Below are 19,717 nucleotides of genomic sequence, written 5' to 3' on the forward strand. Positions count from 1 at the left end.
GAAAAAACCCACCACTACATCTGTACCAAAATGAAAAAATTCCACCCAAAAAATGACAAATGTTTACCCCGCTCGTCAGCATCTGGTCGCCTAACAGGACTGAGACATGCAGGCAATCAGAACAGATGTAATGCAACTCCCTGCAGCAACCACCACCACAGAAACTAATTATTGGTGAAGTTTTGCCCATTCCCGCCTGAGGTATTTAAAACCTTGATTACTGCATTAGCTCTCTCGCCTTTTGTACTTTGTATCAAGGCGGGAGCCAGTCCAAACCACGCGCACCGATACAAATGCAGAAACGCGTGTTTTAGCAAAAACGCACAAGTAAGGCAGCATCAACAGGCACTGAGCTCTCCTAAGAAGAGGGGGAGGGTTACACCAAGCTAATTTAAAGGTATTTCATAATGCATAATAAAAGACTCACCACCGACAGCATGGCTATTCCTTGGAACAAGCACGTGTGCCTCTAAGTGCCCCCAGCACCCCACATCTTCCGTGCCACGCAGCATTACTCAGAGTGAAAACCTATTGTCTTACACAGCTCGATTCTAAAGACCCAACACCTCTGCTACCCTGCCAAGCCTGGAAAACCTGGAAAGGTCACAAAGCAACAAGAAAGCAGTGAAGTTCAAGCTGACATGCAGTAGAAAGCAAGTTTTCAGCCTCTACCTTTGGTTCTGCAGTTCTCGGGTAGATGCTCTCTCTACTCATCCATCGCAAGAATGACATCAAACAGAGAAGCTTGACATGCACAGACACTCATTCTCTGGAAATGCCACGGCTACTTAATGAGTGAAGCTGGGACAGCACCAAACCTGACACCATGAAGTTACGAATTTCCCTGCATACGCTGACAACATCTCTCTTTAATGTTTCTCTTGGCCACAAGCTGACATATCAATTAATGTGGTCAGAACAGATTTAGTAGCTCAAGATATTACAACTAATTTAGCGGATTCCTAACCAGTGCAACTACCTGGAAAAGCTACTGAGACAGCATATTTCAATACTGTCACCTTAAAAACCAAACCAAAAGGAACATGCTAGAAGTTAACCCTGAGAATTTGTTTCTTGATGCTCAGCAGATTTGTATAGATTTCCTTTTTTTTTTTGTTTTCTTTTTCTTTGCCAGAAGATGAAGTTCTGGATCAACAGTTCAAGTTACACCAGTGAAGTTTTGGAGGGCTGTTTTTAAAAATCTTTCAGTTCTCTCCAAAGCTGCTTTTTCCAGAGAGCAGAACAATTCTGCTTCCAAAATTCTTTCATCACCACCTCTTGCTTATGCACTAAGCCTAACTCCTTTTTTTTTTTTTCCTTAAATAAGAAGTTGATGAATTAACACAGCTAGACCACACCGCAAGTAAGCTGCCTCTCCTTCCAACACAGACCCATTTACAATCATTTAAGCCTAGGACTCACCAGACAGAGCCAAAGCTGCAGGCGAGCCAGTCATCAGAACTAAGAGAAGGATTATGCTTTCTCTACAGATGCTGAAGCATTTGAATCTTATTTTTAGTTGTACACAAAGGGCAATAAATGGAAAATCTTATTGTAACCACCGCTTTTTCATGGCCACCCACACTTCCAACACCTACAGCAAAAGTATATAAATGCAAAAACCCCAGCTCATCTGAACAGGGGATGCAAACTAGCTAATTGCTGTTACTTTTTTTCCAGTTTGTATTTGGAGTGCCATTACATTCTTTTAAACATCAAGGACAGATATTTGCATGCAGTGTGTATCTACTGTCCAGGTTCCTGCTGGATTTTCATATATTTGATTAATTGTTTTCTCCCAGTTTTCTGGTAGAGTCCTTCTCTAAGTTTGCTGACCACTGACCGATTTTAAAATGATGAAATGGAGGAGGTGTCTCTCCCTAACTCTGTTTCTCCCTCCACTGCCTAAACTACTGAGGTACAAGGAGTTAATGCTTCACTTACCTGTGAGAAATTATGCTGAATACTCTACCCAGACACCAGCAATTTAAAAAAAATCCCTTTACACTCATAATAGTACAAGAACTTCAAACAAATTGCTGTCAAGGATGATTTCATTGTGTTTAAATCCACTTCAAGTCGTTTTGCAAATTACTCTTTAATATTATACCTAAAACTCCCAAGTTGTGCACGATGCTAGTTTACTCTCCTGCCTGTCCTATGCCTGATTCTTTCCATCTACCAAAAGCAACACAAGCGTGAACCTAATTATCATCTGAAAAACTCAGAAAGCTAACTCAATTAGCTGAGTAAAAAACAAATAAAGAAAAAAGGTCTGTCTTAAGACCAGACTCAACAAGAGTATAGCTGATGCCACGTCTGCGGATGGGGAGAAGAGTGAACAATCTCATGTCATTAATTACCTTGCCATCTCTAAAACTGCAAGTGATTATAGCCAGGAAAACATCTACTACAACACTTTTACTTCTCAACTCTTTGCGAATCATAACAGGAAACACGTCCCGTAAGCTAGCAACTGATACTTAACAAAATAATCTAAGATGAAGTGCCAGCTCCAGAAAAATGTAGCTTTACCTGTACTCACTCATTAACTGTCAGCTAGACCCAACAGCCCATCGCCTTCCCACAGTCCCTGCCAAGCTGAGCACAGTCAGCTGCTCTCTGCGCACACTGCTGAAATCAGGTGTGTGCTTTTCTGGCATGGATTTAGGTTGTAGGACCCGTGTGCTGAACACAGCAGAAGAGTGGGTATCTAAGTATTATGAAAATAAATGGGTCATACACCACTGAGCTAACAACCACACCGTCCCCAAGCCGGGTGCTGAATGACTGTGCAGGGCTCTGCCAGAGGGAGAGGATAGGTTGAACCAGCAGTGAAAACAAAACTGATGTGGTGAGATGGATTTTACTTTTCACTGGTTTGGGTTACAGAGAAAGTTGGTCTTGCCATCACCATCTCTCAGTCTTTTCTGTAAAAAAAAAAAAAAAAAAAAAAGCAACATGCGGGCAGGTAAGCTGTCCTGTGGAGATGGGCTGGCATCTTGCCTGACCCCTCGGGTAAGGGGAAGTGCACTGTCCCTGGGCAGAGGGAGAGCTGTGACTCAGTCCCTCGGGTTGACACATGCATGCACACAGGCTGTCACCTGCTACAATGAAAAATAAAAGTCCTCTCCACAACACGGCAGCCACGTGGGAAACACCGAGTAAACAGATGAATGACACCATGCGCCCACGCAGCCTGTCGCACCGCTGGGGTGATGAACAAACCAACCAGTGGTCAATGGCAGCAAAGGGGAGAGATGCCAGAATAATTTAGTTTCATACGGTGTGCCACACTGCAACAAACACCATCGTCCTCCTCCGCTGTACCAGCTAAGCACAAGCAGAATGCTCGTCATGGCCATATGGCCCGCAGTCGCCACGGGTACTCAGCTGGGGATGCCTCGGGCACAGGGCGTTTGGTCAGAAACACCCAGAGAGGGATGTCACCTCACTGCCCACACACGTGTGCACGCACAGCCGCTGTGTGTGAAGCTACGCCAGGGCTTTTCAGACCATACTGAATAAAATTGTCCACATACACATTTTATTTTTTTTTAAAACTATATACTTATAGAGAGTTATTATATATAAATATATATACCTTATTTTTATATATATTCACATATGTATATATAAATTAAAAAATCTATTTAATCAACAGTTACATTTGCAGCAAACACATCAAAAGCTGTCCCCACACACCCAGGCTGGGGGTACAGCCTGTCTTGGGTACAGAGGCACTGATGGTGCTGAGGAGCACCTGATCATGCTGAGGGACCGAGGTGGTGTCGGCAGTGGTCAGTGGCTTTATGCATTCTCAACAGGGGGGCAGCAGGATTAACCAGATTAATTAGCAGCAAAGAAGATTTCTCCTACATCACAGGAAAATCATTTTTGGCAGTTGCGAACACGATGCCCAGGACAGGATGCCACAGGAGGTCATGAAGCTCCCTGGGGCAGGAGATGTCCCATGTGATGGTGCACAAGGTATGCCAGTACCATAAAATGGGTAAGAAAATGACTTCTCCACTATAAAACCAGCACTCCAACAAGAAAACATACCAGAAAAATCATAAAATCCAGACACAGCCACATCTCACATCAAACTCCAGTAGGACAAAACCACCCATGTCCTCAGGTACAGCCATGGCGCTTGGGAAGTGGGTTTGGTATCAAGAGTTATGAGTGTTTAGTAAGTCAATGTTCAAAAGGATGCAACTTTGTCTTCAGAAATCTTGATTTCCTTCTTAATTCAGTCAAGTTACCTGACCTTTCAGTGAAGATTTTAAAAAAGATACATTTTTCCCAAGCTGTGATGGTAGGCGGGTGACAGACATTTAATCACCAAAATCTGCATCTCAAAATTTTACATTATTTACATCTGCCTACAGATGGTCGTAGGACAGATTTCAAGAAATCTTTTTTAAAAAATGTTGAAATATTCTGAATAACTCTTACCTAGAAAATACAAAATCTGTGTGCAGAGGTTTCTGAGTTTTGGGTTGCTTTTTTTTTATTTTCCTGAACAAAGCACTTAAAGGTCCTTGCTGAATTCTCAACACTGCATAAGCAGTACATATTAGGACAATTTATTAGGCACAGAATGCCATTGATTGGGATGTTATTTTTGCTGCTTTAAAAGGAGAACACGCAGGTGTAAACAAAGTGAGAAACATGAACAGAGTGTGGAAATTGCTAGGAATTGCCACTCGTCTCTGCTGGGATGCCAGCAGCCCTGCCCTAGCATCTGCTCCAAGGCATGGCCACGTCCCCAGCGCCCAAGCCCAGCCCCATATGTACTCTGCCATTAGCAACCGTTTGGGATAATGAACTGTGAGTCGCTCAGTGAACAGCACAGCTTCTCCCTAATTCCTGTACTCCCTCATTATAATACATGTGGTCTAACCTGCTCAGGATTAATTCCCATGGGGATCTGAAGAAATGTGTTGTTTTTTTTTTTAATCTCAGCACATGCACCATAACAGGGTTTTGCAATCTGCTCCGTCAGAACAAGGAAGATACCTTCTGCTTTGAATTCAAACATGAATACGTACTATTTTGAAGGAGATCACATCAGCAGCATTGTAGTAGTATTATAAATACTAAATAATAAATGGAAAGGGGGGAAGGTATACATGTTTACAAAATTCACTGCACCCTGGGAAAAGCAAGAAGAATACAGTTGTTACAGCTGGGTCAACCTTGTAGAACTGTTCTTTTCAGCAGGGCTAATTAACAAAGGGAAGTTTGTTTCTTTCTAAGGGAATTGCTGTAACGAAGGTAATTGTTACAAGCAGAGTTTATTATCAAAAAAAGCCAAACAGTGGAAAACGCCGAGAAATTAAGTAAGCAGCCTGCAGCTTGCCCTTGCATCTACCTCTGCCGGCACAGACCTGCATGCACAACGGGCACAACCCTGGCCAACAACCTTCTGTTTTCTAGGAGTTAGAGCACATACCATGTTTTAAAAGGCTGGCATATCTCGAGTACACAACCACAGAAGAAAAACAGGGAAGGGAAAAAAAAAAAAGAAAAAAAGTAAAGAAAGTACATATTTGACAATGGCTCCTATACGCTTTCACTCGTTTTCAAGTTTATGTGGCCCTCAGACCTCATTTAACTGTTGGAAATGGAGACTTCTGATTATTTGCAGCACAAGAAGCATCAAGACAAAACTTGCTATGCACTGTTTGGAATGAGAGAGTTTTTTTCCATTTATGTCCATTCAGTTTTTGGCTGCTTTTTCAAGTCTCCTAAGAAGGATGCCATTTTTAAAGCTGGTTCCTCTGAAAGAGTTTTTAAGAGTGAATTGCAAGATGCCTAATGATAAGCTTTTCGAACATCATGAGATAAGCCTGCAAAAAATTGTGAATAAGGTTTCCAAACCTCATAGGAATGGTGCCGAGTAGGACTAATGAATGAGTTCCTTCTGCCTGCCTTGCTGTTACAACTCATATTTTCAAGTTATCTTCCCTTAAGACAAGCACTAGAAACAAGTTTCAAGCCAGATTCAAAATTCTCCTGTAGTCAGATGATTCTATCGGGGGGTTGATTAATAACTGCACCATATATTGCCAAGCCCAGATGAAATGGCAACCCTCTCTCCCTTTTTCGGAAAACAAAATCAAACCAACACCTTGTAAGGCCTCTTTGACAGTGAATTCTGTTACTACACAGCCTTTACCCATTGCCTACTACTTCACTATTATTTTTGCTGACATTCATCACACCAGAAGAAAACTTCTCCTCTCTTTAAAAACTTAATTTCCATATGGATTAAAAACCTCTGCCATCCTTTTCCAATAGACTTTTCTTCTTTTTAATAATACTTTCAGTGTCACATAAGCAAGCAGAGAACCTCAAATGAAGGTATATTTCTAATATAAACTCTTCAGTTGTGAAATACAATGTTTTCTTAGAAGCAGTATTACAAATCAGTTCCCAAGATGATGTTAGGAATGGTGTTAGTATGCATTCAAGAAAACCTGACCAGCAATGAGTGCTGTGGTCAGCTTCACTGTCCTGTCCTGACTGATCGTTAAACTGCGTTGTATGAATTTGTTACTGCAGTGAATGAACAAGGGCAGGAACATGCACAGTGCCACACTGTGAACCACAATTTTGTATTATCTCTGGCTCAGGTGGCCTTTTGCCAAGCTGCTTTATACCACCATCTGAAAGATAAAAACCTTCTAACCACAAGATTGTATTGATTTTATTTTAAAAAATTAATGCAATAAAGTGTGCTCAAGCTTTTTTCCAAACTTGGCAGCTTTGGGGTGTCCCACCCTCTGGATGGCACAGACCACCCCATCCATGACATCATTAAAACTGTCCAGAGGCTGCTTCTACCTGCAGGTCCATCCCAGAATTGGGGTTAGAACCACTGATAAGTTAAAAAGCGTCAAACCAATCTCTCCCCTCTAAAATGGTCCACCGATTCCATGCCAAGCCGATGCTATGAGAGGTTTCAGAGGAGGATTTAGTCACAGTGGGGGATGAAATGTGTGCACAGCACCAAAGCCACTCCCTGTCTTGGGAGGAAAAATCAAAGCACAAAACACTCACCAGGAGCTACTACCCAGACTGAGGAGGTAGGAAAGGGTCTGCAGCCCTCTTGATCCCCTCTGTCCCTAGCAAATCTGTGCATGGTTGTCCCCACCCTCCTACGCCCAAGTGGAGCAGCTAATTCCACCTGGAAGGAGCTGGGAGGTGGCAACGAAGATACTACTGATGCTTGAAGAGCCTCTCAGGGTAGCACACTGGAAGGAGAAGCAGCATCAGGGTTCCTCCAAGGGAAGTATTCTGGAAACCCCAAAGGAGGAGGATATGGGTTTTATGATGGGAAAAATACAGGGATGCCTGCAGTCCTGCTTTGCAGTGGATGGCCTCCAAACGAACGTGGAGCACGTGCGGCTTCGGCACAGAACACTGAGGTAAGTATACACATACTTACCTGGTTGTGAAGAAAAACAAAGTGGAGTTAGGGGGATGGGGTGAAGAGAGCTATTTTAAGTACTTCTTGCTAGGGTTCACTATAGTAGCAGAACACTTAGAAAAGCCTTCAAAATGACAATCACCATTTAGGTTAAAAAAGCAAGTAACTACTTCAATAACAATTTATTCACCACCTAATGTTTGCTGTTGAATTACAGCTTTTACAGTATTTTTCTGAAGTATTATGTTTACTGCCTCCACAAGACCCTTTTTTTTTTTTTCTTTAAATAGAAAGGAATTTGAATCATGACTTACATGTAACTTTTCTAGTTTCTGTGCTGGCTAAAATGTTCTCACGATGCAGGGAACAGGATCAATGGAGAAATTAAGAGGCTGCAGCAATCCATTAAGAAGTGGCCCTCCAAAGCTTTGTAGGGCAATGTTCTGGCAACTCAGTCAATAGCAACCTAAAAGAAAATAAAATAAGGGCATTAAAATATTCAAGCACCAAATCTTCACAAACCCCCTCCTTTCTTCACCCCCCCACCCCCCCAATTCTAAAAACAGTTTGAGGGCCCTTTTTTTTAAATACAGAAGTTCTTTATGTGAAACATGACAATAACATTATGCCAACAACATACCTCCTCTTACCTTTAAGTTGTAGACATCTTAGAACAAAGACTATGTTTTACTCGCATTTGTATAGCACTCAGACATATGAGGCCCCTGAGAATTACAGAACAGATAAACTAATGCTTCTGTGATTATTCTACCATATCATACCACATGTATGTGCATACTTATGCATACATACTAAGAAATTCTTTACTGTGAGGGTGGTGAGACACTGGAACATGTTGCCCAGAGACGCTGTGGATGCCCCCTCCTTGGCAGTGTTCAAGGCCGGGTTGGACGGGGCTTTGAGCAACCTGGTCTAGTGGAAGGTGTCCCTGCCCATGGCAAGGTGTTTGGACTAGATGAGCTTTAAAGCTCGATGGTTTCTGTCGTTCTGTGAAACTGCACATCACACCAGAAAGTTGTCTCAACAAAACCAGCAGAATGATTTAAGGGACTTTAAATAACAATACTGGCTTTTGTCAAAGCTTTGCTTTGATTTTATCAACGAATTTAAGTTAGGAACGTCAAATTTGTCCCTTTGTTTCCAATTTGTTCTGGGAGCTTCAGAGAACAAATACCATTGGCGTGGTTCAGTATCCCCAGTTAAGACAGTGTGTGTCATACTCCTCCATCCACCCTAAAGCAAAGCTACCTGCCATGCTAGACCATGTCAAAAGAAAACTGAAGAGGGTGTAAAACGTTTGTGCGCCCACAGCAAACTCATCGTGCTGCCACTGCCGTGCAAGGGGCTTGGGGCTCAGTCCCGGAAGAGAGGCACTCTGGGATGGGGACAGCTGCTGAAAGCAGAGCTGGGGCCGGGGGGCTGGAAGAAGGGCTGAACCCCCCAGCAGCCGAGCTCTGGCTTCCCCCCACAGCCCAGATCCCACCCAACGCCCAGTCTCCACTGACTCCAAAAGGGCTTCCCCCATCTATCAAGGAAGCAGTCCCACTTGGTTGGGAGGAGGGTGGGAAGGAAATACTTGTGGAAGGAGAAGTAATCAGTTTTAAGTTACAAGGATTTTCAAGTTGAAGTTTTCAAGTTGTCAGTGTCCAACACTTTTCCTGGAAAAAATATTTGAATGCCTAACTACTATTTACTTGAATAAAACTGGCAGTTGGGAATGGAAAGGAAGACGATTTTCTTTTGAACAGAAGGGGACAGCAGTAGTACAAGCAGTGGCATGTATCTATCTTCCCAGTATCACTGCAAGGGCTGTGTCTGCAGAATTACCACAAACTAAAGTTAGAAAAAGGGAAAGGTGAGGGAAAGTAAAAACCAGAAGTTTAGGTATTTTTAAAAAACTACTCTTATTCTTCTGAAATTTGCAAAATTAACTCTTCTGTAAAAACTTCTGGTTTCTCAATAAATGTCTATTGACTGCATAAAAAGTCAAAAAACAACAAAAAAGCAGTGCAAATGAAATCAGTTTAGCTGGTTTTTTTTATAAATATGCAGTTCCTGGTAAAAAAAATTCAATACTTTCTGAGCACTGATGCTACAGCATTTTACTCCAAGCCTTGTAGAGAACTGGATCACTTATAAAAAGTAGATTATTTCTTCTGGATGGCATCCCCCTAGATGATTTACCAAAAGATGCTCAAAATACTGCTACCTTTAAGGATTATCTATATGGGTGCTTGAAAAGAATCATGAGGCTACACTAAGAACACAATGCTTGTGTCTCTTCAGTTTATATAATTTTCTCCAACTGAGCACAACATTCATTGGCAGACTGTTAAGAGGACCAAATATTTATGATCACAAATATACATTATCTAGATTGCCTATAAAACTAAAAATATAAACTCCAAATCTGTTCAGTCATAAATCACTGGTAGAACAAAAATAACTGTTGCTTACTCAATGGCCAAAGGAATAAAACCAGGGAAGGCTCTGTGTTTTCAAGGACAGGTTAGTTTTCTGAGCTAAAATTGCACTTGCCACAGCAAATCAGAAGGAAAGGGGAATAAACAGAAGTGGGGAACAAGGAAACAAGAAAAAAAAAAAAGGGGGGGGTAGACTTTCAGTGCCACACTTTTCTGAGGTGTGATTGATGGTCACTGCTGTAGAAAGCATGAGGTTGCATCCCAAACATTTCATACCCTTCTGCAAATGTCTCACTGTATCTCTCCCCATGTTCCCTAGATATTCTTGCTCTACGTGAGATGATCCAGCCAGCATCAGGTTTTACACATGATCTAAAACATGAAAGCAGGAATCTCTCTGCTCAGGGGTCAGCTTAGGGTAGAATGAAACCTAACCCCCCGCCTACGCTCAACACAAGGGTTTCTTCATGCTTTCCACTGAATAAAAGAATTTTCTTTCTGAAACAGGCGAATTATTAAAAGCAAAACTGTCACTACAGCTGTAATCTTACAAGGACTGCAGGAAAACTGAACTTATATAAAATGAAAAGCCAACAGTGCATTTACTTGAAGAGGAGTTTCATCATTTTAACATGGTGACCGGCCAGGTTTACAGCATGGGAAGAGTTGGATCCTAGGCAGGGCAAGATGTACTCTCCACTCCAAAGCTTGCTCACATCGAGGCCTCAGCTCTCAGCACAGACCTGCATACCTGGGCAATCAGTTACAGGATCATGAGAGGCCACCAAATCATTGTTCCACGTCAACTTGAAGATCCATCTCCTGGAGTCATGGCAGGTGCAAGGAAACCTTATCTTTATTTTAAAAAGAAGCATCTGCCTTCGCAGCTGCAGAGAAAGCTAGAAAAATAACAATACTTCAAACCGAACATTGTTTGCTTTTTTTAAACTTACATTGTTTAACAACCTGTTGTACATTTTTAAACCAGGTTACCATTTTTTCCCCTTTCTGAGGACTTCCAGTACTGCTTGGTGGCTCAAGTTAGCACCAAAGAATGCAAATGTCAAGGAAGATGCATCAGACACCACAACTGCCAGAAGCATGAAGCTAAAGAAGTATTTACTTCAAGAAAATACTTTCTAGCTTGGACTTCTGTTATATGGAGAGTGCATTTCAAAGAGCTTTGATGTTTAAGAGAAGGAAAACTGTTAAGTTCTTCAGTTTGCAATGAACAAACCAAGAAACACAATTTGAGAAGAACATGACGAATGTACCTGGGTATTACTCCAGTTAGCATGAAAGATGTTTCAGACACATAAAATCATGTAATCATGCTCAAGACAACCAGAGAAGCTGGGTGGGCCATGAGGGAGGTGAGCAACAGATATATCGTGGGTTTAGGAAACACACCAATGTTCACAATGGGTTCGTAAAATTAGGAGTAAGTAAAACAAACACACATGACAAGATGAGTTGGTGAACTCACAGACATGGACAGGAGAAAAAAAATACTTAAGGAAGGCTGTGCACCAGCGAGCGGGGAGAAGTGAGCATAGATGTGCTAACAGAGCTGGTGTTTTCTGAAGTGATGCCTCACTTGGTGGAGTGCAATGCTTCTTACACAAATGTGTGCAGAAATTAGTCCCAATGAAGTCAAGGATCCCAGTCTGTTACGTGCAATATCATCACAGATTAGCAAATGTGTTTTCTTTACAATGTGTGTGTTTCTGAGTGAAGCTGAAGAATATTTCTTTCTGGTTGAAACAGCTTCATTGGAACATTTGTAGCTTGCAACTGCTTGAAGGATTGCCTGAGGCTGAGAAGGCATTTGCAGTGCTCCTGACATCTAGCGCAGGATCTCTCCCTGAAATCTGTAAATTAAACCCAAGATGATATTGATACCTATGTCAGAAAAAATGCATGGCCTGCTTCACTACCAGTGCATTTCATTTTCTCCTTATAATCTGCCCAGTTCTTCCAAAGAGAAAGAACATGCTCATCCATCACTTCTGCTTGTGCTCACATGCACTGTTTTGGCCAGGGGCAGCCAAAACCAGGACTTCAAAGGGCAGAGCAGCTTCTTCCCCGGTGCCCAGAGGTGGGATGCAGAAGACCACCACAACCGGGGAGGTGTGGACCAGAAGCAGGGGGGTACCCACCCAGGACCGCAAGGACTGGCTCTGCAGTGTGTCCCTATCTGGGTGAGCTGTGTCAACCGTCAGCGGAGATGAGATTGAGCTGTTCGTTCAGATAGTGGTAAAACCACGTGAGGAATCAGTCTGGCTAGAAACCACGACTGAAGTCATCAGGAGAAGCAGCAAGATAACTGCCGGTGACTAACTGAAGAGGAAGGCAATTGCTGCTGCCCTGTGCTGACCAGGGGAGTGCTCCAGGGTCTGCAAACTGGATTTTCCCCAGCTACACTTAACACCACCAACTGGTCTTAAACGGAAAACCCTCAGAGGAGCTGGGGGATGTGCGTGGGGGGAACTTTCCACTCCCTTTTGTCCTCTGGTTGCAGTTAACTGTGACACATCAACCAGGCTGGGCTAGGAAAGGCGGGAGACAGTTCAAGAGCATCACCACAGGAACTCGTAAATCTTTTTATGTAAAATCTCAATGACTTTATCATTGGAATATACTTAAAATAAAGCCATCATCGAAAATATTTTATCTTGGTGGTATGACTCATGAAAGAATGGCTAAGTGTAAAAGGAAAGTTAATATATGCTGTGAGAAAGACCCCCGCACAACAACATTATCAAATGACACACAAGATATTTATGCCCCATGCAGTAAAGACAATACAGAGCAGAAGTCACAGCCTAATACTTTGTGTCAGATCTTATGAAAATTCAGGTATCTGGCTTATTTCTCCTTAAGGATTGGAGATTTTGGTTAACACACATGCAAACAGGAGAAAATAAGATGGTTCAGTGATGAGGATGAAATTGTTGTCCCTGAGCCTGGCATATCAGAAGACAATACCAGACCAGCCAGTGCTGGGTCTCTTGGGTAAGGACGCTTCCCAGGGCGGCACAAAGTGATGCAGCTCACTGCGTTTGTGCTCTGGGACTCCTGCCCCAAGGCACATGCACCACAAGAACATATGCCTGTCCTGCCGAAAGGATGTTCCTGCGCTGAACAATTATCAGTCAGACTTCTCCTGCCAGTTTCTTTTAAAAAATGCAAATCAAGACAACAGTTAACATACAGAATGAAAGAATGGGCCACAGTCAACTACAAAAACTCCCCATAAGGTTCAGCATGTGGGAAACAGATAAGTAAATGCTGTGAAAGATGAACAATATTTAAGTATTAACACAAATGTTTTTTTTGGGAAGGTTTATCTGGCATCTCCACCGGTTTTCCTCCAAGCTCTAATACAAAAATAACTATGTCTAACTGCGACTGGGAGAGATGGCAGCAGCTCAACATTGCTCCCTTTTTTTACCCTGTACTCAGAAAAAAACCCTACCCTCTTACAACATCAGACAAACTAATTTTCAGGTGATTTCAGATCAGGGTGAAGTCAGTGATGAATTTGTCAGTTCAGAAAGTTCAGTCAGAGGTCTCATTTTCATCAGCTTGTGAAATGAGGACATACATGAGCAACATGAGGGCAGGAGAAATACAGCCTGCTCTAGCAGGAAGTGAAGGAATTATCCTTTAGCTCATACAAATGCTGAATACAACAGTCGTGAGTCAAACTATGAAGAGAGTCCATGCCAATGGATGTATGGGTCTAACATGAGCCTGCTCAAACTGTGGTGGGGCTGAGAGTGGGCCAACACTGCATCTCATGTGAAAGAGCTGCCTCTTAACTTCCCTGTCTTTACCCTCACACCAAGCAGGGGATGGTCAAAAGACCTGAAAACGTTTTGTGGGTTATATTCACAGGTCATAACAAACAGAAAAAGAGAAAGGCAGAATCGTGATGGGAAAGAGCTTCAAAAATACATTCTCTGTTGGGTGAACTCAAGTCTGTTTAACAAGAAAAGCCCGAGAGGCCACGCACAGTAATGCTGAGAAAAAGGAAATGGTACTTCATTTTAGCCAGAGTCATAAATCTTACCAGTGAGCTTCTAACGGCAAAACGGCGAGCAGGGGAATTTTTATACACAGATAATTAGTTGTGAGCTGATATTGGGTTTACTGTGCTGTGCACTCTGCATGTGCAGTGCCTTCTCAACCTGCAAAACACTGCGTGAGGCTCTGGCTGCTTTGCTGCTGCTGGCTTCGCCAGGAGATGTGTGGCTGAGAGTCCCAGCAACCCTTATTAATAAAAGGTGGAGATGGATACTTCTGCTCCACAGAAATACTTCTGAAGCTAAGCCAGAAAGAATTTTCAAGGAGGAAAATGTACCATGATTATAAAACCCTCTGCTACAGGGGAGATGGACCAACAGGACACCTGGTCCCACCATTAGCACCCTTATCTTCCGGGGTACAGACACCACTCACAGATCCTGCAGAGCAGGCAGTTTGGTCAGGGAAAAGGTTGACCCACTGAAGCAGAGAAAGAATATTTGGCCAAGGAAATTCATCAGCCAGAAGCTGCCTCGCAAGGACTCAAGTCAACCAGGCATTCCTACCACCTTGTGCTGGGAACAAGGCAGCCCATCTGCCAGCGCTCATTCCTTGACATCTTGCTCTGTTTCAGAGCACAGTCAGGGACTTCCACTAGTGACAGATGTGAGCAAAGACTCCACAGCATCTAATAGTCAAACCGCACTTCCAGTCAAAGATAAGCCGCTTTTCAGTTTCTAGATGAGAGGGTATCCAGGGGACATGTGCCAGCAGCACACCAGGTGTGCTAGGTGCCGATGAGTGCCCCCGGCACTTCTGATGCTACCTTAGAAGGGACAATTTGGTCTACAGAAGGAGATCTGGAAGACTTCAGCCCCAAAAGATGCCTGAATTAGAGAAGGGCCAGCAGGACAGTCTGGAGAGGACAGCAGCCTACTGCTCCAAGACTGCCTGGGAGACACTTCAGTGAGCAAGAAGAGCTGTTTGCACTAGGAGCTCCGAGGCTACAGCTCCTGCACGCTGCCTTGGTGCTCCTAACTACTTTCTGCCCAGCTTTTTCATCCCCAACCCAGTACACAAGAGCAGATACAGTACACTGCTTGACTGCGCTTCTCTGCTGGTCCTAAAGAACTAGAGGCAGGTTAAGGCTACAAGGTAGACCAGCTCTACCATCCCTGCAAGCTTTGCCTGCATGGGGTTAAGCAGCAGTTCTCTTGTCCAAGGTTCAGTTCTCTTGCTACCGTATGTTAAACAGAAAGACCAATCTGTATTTACTGCGCTAAACTACAATTACGGGGTTTTTTTTAATTGTTCAGCCTAATGGTATACAGCTGTCACAGAAATCTTTGCACACATCACTGGCTCTCTTTTAGCTGATTAACCAGATAAGGAACCATAGCCAAAAGACATGAAAGGATGGGTCCAAATTTCAAATTCTCAGCTGAGCAAAGAATTTAATTCAAAGGATTGTATGAAATGGATGGAGTGGAGAAGGGAGTCAAGAAGGTTCACAACACAAAGGTTTTGTTTATCACTGATATAAACAGGTGAAACACCCTCTGTAGCTCTGTTTAAGAATCAATGCTCACCCACCTCAAAGCAGTGCTGATGGGTATTGTTGCTGCCACACTGATCTGTGTGGATGCCAGTATTTGTGTCTTTTCTGGACTGGAATTGAGGCAGCACCTACTAACAAATCTAACGCTACACTGAAGAAACAGAGGTCCAGGACCACAGACCCTTCACCCAAACTGCTTCTGTTCAACACATTTCTTAGGAGAGCACAGCTGTTTTTTTTTAAAAAAAAATTCAAGACAGCTCCGTGTATTTGCTTTTATTTGTAGCATAATGTTTACTATTCCAATCAGAATGTTCTGTAATCTCATCTAAATGTTTTATTATTAATTGCTGCACTCCGCACCCCACCCTTAATAATTATCCTTCGGTGAGGTAAACATTTCAACATGAGTTCCTTTAGTTAAAGCCATGAATATGCATTATTTATTTATTTAGGCAAACAGTACTTGAGAAAAATCACCTGGACCATCTTCTCTTTGAAATGAGCACTACTTCACCAACCTTGCCATGGGAATTGCAAGTCCCTTAAACATATATATTAGTCTGTCCTCCTCCACCATGATTTACATTTCTGGGCCTCATACCACGCAACAGCTGCCAGGAGAGCAGTCCTTATGTTGTCCAAGGCCATGCAATAAGTCCAAAGCATCCAGACTCACTCTCAAGGATGAGGAGCAGGTACCCAGATGGCAGTAGAGAAGTAAGTAGCAACATCTTGCATGCAGGATGAGGACCAGAACCCTGCTATCTATCACCCGATATGACGATTTTTACTTTTTTTTGCACCAAGACCATGTCTACTAACATCAAAACGCTCAAGACCCCCCTCTGCTCTCTGTCCGTGGACAGAGAGCTATGTCATTACAAGACAATGGGCTGTCACCACCGCAGCCTCTCCATGCTAAGCTGGGGAGCAGCCAGCCCCAAACCAATAAGTGTTTGCTGCTGGAGCAGTCAGATAGCCCTGTGTGCTATTGTTGCATTTAAGGTGATGAATTAATTTGGTAAGAGATGAATTCCCTTGCGTTCTAGCCAGTCCTCACAGATTAGAAGGGCTAGAGGCAGCTGGACTTATTTCTTAATAAGTATGCCAATTATTGTCGTGACTATAGGCCTGACACCAGATGCATGAACAGCCCATGTGCTGTAGGTCTGATGGCATTCAAGAGAACCAGTCAGGTTCACAAACAGTATGGTTTATTCTTATGCAACATCTACAGATTCTTTGAGATTGCCTACGATAAATGCACAAACTGCAGGTTGACTATATAGCACTAGAGACAAAACCAATTGCAATCACACACTTAATTCCTGGGTAATCACCTGGTGTAGCTGAGGGCACAAATCTTACCAAAAGGCATCCCTTCTGGGGGGGCTGAGAAGCACAAACCCATCGATCTGTCCCTCCAATTTGGTACTGGATTCTCATCCCTCCAAGTTAAGATACAAGCTCAGGGTAGTATTTATCTAAGCATGTATGTGTGAGTGGGTGGGACTGTGGTCAAGCCATTGTTTCTTGAGTAATGACACAGCACATTCCTTGGTGCAATGTGCGCGCAATGTTGTGGGAAAAGAGGAAGAATGGGAGATAATGTCTGCAGAGTTGTACAAAACATTCCTTGAGAAAAGCAGAAAAGCAGGAGATAAGTCTGTATAGTTGTGTCAAATATTCCTTGAGAAAAGTGGAGGAATGGGACCGTGCAGCCTCCACCTTGCTTCACATTCCTCCTCGGTGCCATGGCAACACAAATCACCGGATCTTCACTTCGTCCTGTGTTTGTTCTGGGCAACATGTGTTAAGGAAATGTGTGTTTTAGAGTTTTTTCGTTGTTTTGCGTTTCCCACACTTCGAACACCCCTATATATGTACATATATAACCAATGCATTGGGTAATAAGCAGCTGAGTGACTCCACTCAATTACCTTGGATTTCTTCCTCCGTATTACATGACCTCAAATATTGCAACATCCCATCCCGCCTAATACTTCTATCAACTTCTACCACACACGGTGACAGAATCAGGCAGCACCACAGGCAATGAAGCCACTTATAGGGAACTGATTTTTTGAAACCAAAACATTAAGACACGTCAGACAGTCCTGACATGGTTAATCATCCACCCTAAGGATCGTACCAGCGCTACAAGAGAGGAATCAAAATGTCTCCCAAAGACAAAAGGGATTTTCGCAGATCTAAAATTGTTAAGTGAATAGATAAAACTGCGGTCTGGGCTTTGTTTCAGTTTTCAGTGCTAATTTCCGGCCACCGTTGAGAGAAATGCTTTGCATTTCCATTTCTGACTCATTCATTTTAACAAGTGCGCTTGCTGGAATTACTAAGCATGGGATCTGATCAAAACATTTCACTTTCTGAATCAAAGTGCTTCTCAATTTTATTGATGCGAACTTATCTATAAATTTAACATGGTGACTGACAACACTGGTGGTGTGCGAGTATGGTCCGGGCGTGCGACGTGATGGGTCAAGAGGATTCCTATACCACTGGGCATCCCACCAAGGAACATGGATGCCTCTCAAATTCTACACAGCCGCTCAGAGGATGCTGACATCGGTCTCTTGCATCCTGATCGCAAAATGATGCATGCTCCCAGAGACCTGTTTAAACTTCAGGTATGAATGAAAAGCATTCCTGAAAAGAACCTGTTATGAAACCGAAAATCGGAGACCGCCGCAGCGCTGTGCCTAAGTTGAGTCATCAGTTCCCTTTACAGCCTAATAATTGACACTGCCTTGATCAGAATGACTGATCCGAATGTTGCTTTGTGTCTGTATGCTTTTTGTTGGTTCTTTATTTATTTAAAAAAATATATTTCATATGTAAACAAGCTGCCTGTTATCTCACAGGAGTGTTTGTGTTTGCCAGATCACGGGAAACATCTGTCAAAACCAGATTTTGCTCTCCTTAGTCAACTCAGTACAGTCTGAATCAGACTATACTACAAAGAAACCAAAACCAGGTCTTGTTACGGAAAAAATACTCTGCCAAGTCTCAGTGGAAGCACTGATTTTATTGCATTTTCTTGGGATTAAATGCTGCAAAGATTATGAGAAGAGTTCCCTCCTTCCCCTGTGGGATCTCTCCCCAGAGGAAATCCTGGGAATTTAAGAGCTGCTTTTCTCACCTCTTCCTGGGCTTTTCCAAAATGAAGTATCTTCTATCAAGAGAGAGATAGGAGAAGAAACAAGTTTGAGTGAAACTTCAGAGCATGCTCATTTCCCACCTTTCGACACTGGCACGGATAACAAGAGTGATTTCCCCTCCTGACGCTTTCAACAAACAAACACTCCCACACGTCTGTATCCCTCAGGTCACACCTCCCCAAAACGATTCATTAATTATTTTCACATCTTCTAAACAGAAATATCAAGTGAGGCTGCAACTGCCTCTAGTGGTGTTTTCTGAAGAAGAGGTGATGCAAAACAGGGTGGTTGCCACTACCAGGATAAGGGTGATGCTAGAGAACTGCACCGTTTCTGCCAGGGAATCTGCCCTGAAAAAGCAAAATCATTAGGAAAAAAAAAAAACAAAACCCAACAAAAACAAAACAAACAAACAAACAAAAATCCCCAGAAACCAAAGGGAGAAACAGGTGTGAGACTTTAACAGAAAGAGGATTACACAACTACATTAGCATGAAAATAGAGAGGAGGCAACTGGGGCCAGAGCACCAGGCTCAGTGTGGGTACCACCCCGGTATCAGGGCTGGGACTGAACAGAGAGCCCTGCTAAATGGACCAGTAATTTATAGATTAAGGGGACAGTATCTGAAACATTTAACGGTGGATATATGGTCTTATTGGAATTATGTCCCTGAATGGGTGAGAAATTAAGGGCCATGTCTATATTAGTCTTTGTTTGTAGACTGAAACCACCAGTACTGTGGAGCTGACATGACCTCTGATTTTTGTGTTTTGCCTGGCAGTAAATCCAGCCTGGTGCTGCAGACTGAGCAACCACCAGCAGTTGGGAGTACATCAGCAGTGCTGCCGGAGGCACAACTCTCAGCTTTTATCAGTAACCCATGGATCACACAGCATACTATTATTTCTTAAAAACAAGGCATGGAGATAGGAGGAGAACCTCGATACACTTTGGAGAAGGAGAAAGACCCCTCTGAACAATGAGTACTGAAAGTAATAAAGACAGTGGTAGATTTTAAAACAAGAAGACAGACAAAATACAAAGTTGTGGAGAAGAAATGAT

General features: G+C 42.9%; 1 protein-coding gene across 4 annotated transcripts in view; it reads right to left on the reverse strand.

The window, feature by feature from the left end:
- Window positions 1–19,717, reverse strand: part of BACH2 (BTB domain and CNC homolog 2) — a 190,638-nt gene that overhangs the window by 79,049 nt on the left and 91,872 nt on the right. For 3 of the 4 annotated variants that reach the window (XM_026845579.1, XM_026845575.1, XM_026845576.1), the window contains one exon: window positions 7,756–7,907. The gene's annotated coding sequence lies outside the window, so the exon portion shown is untranslated. Of the gene's footprint in view, window positions 1–7,755; window positions 7,908–18,635; window positions 18,669–19,717 lie in introns of all 4 variants that reach the window. The other variant, XM_026845578.1, reaches the window with a different exon arrangement.

The sequence above is a fragment of the Athene cunicularia genome (assembly GCF_003259725.1).
Source record: "Athene cunicularia isolate RWA chromosome 3 unlocalized genomic scaffold, athCun1 chr3_part1, whole genome shotgun sequence".
NCBI classification, from domain to species: Eukaryota; Metazoa; Chordata; class Aves; order Strigiformes; family Strigidae; genus Athene; species Athene cunicularia.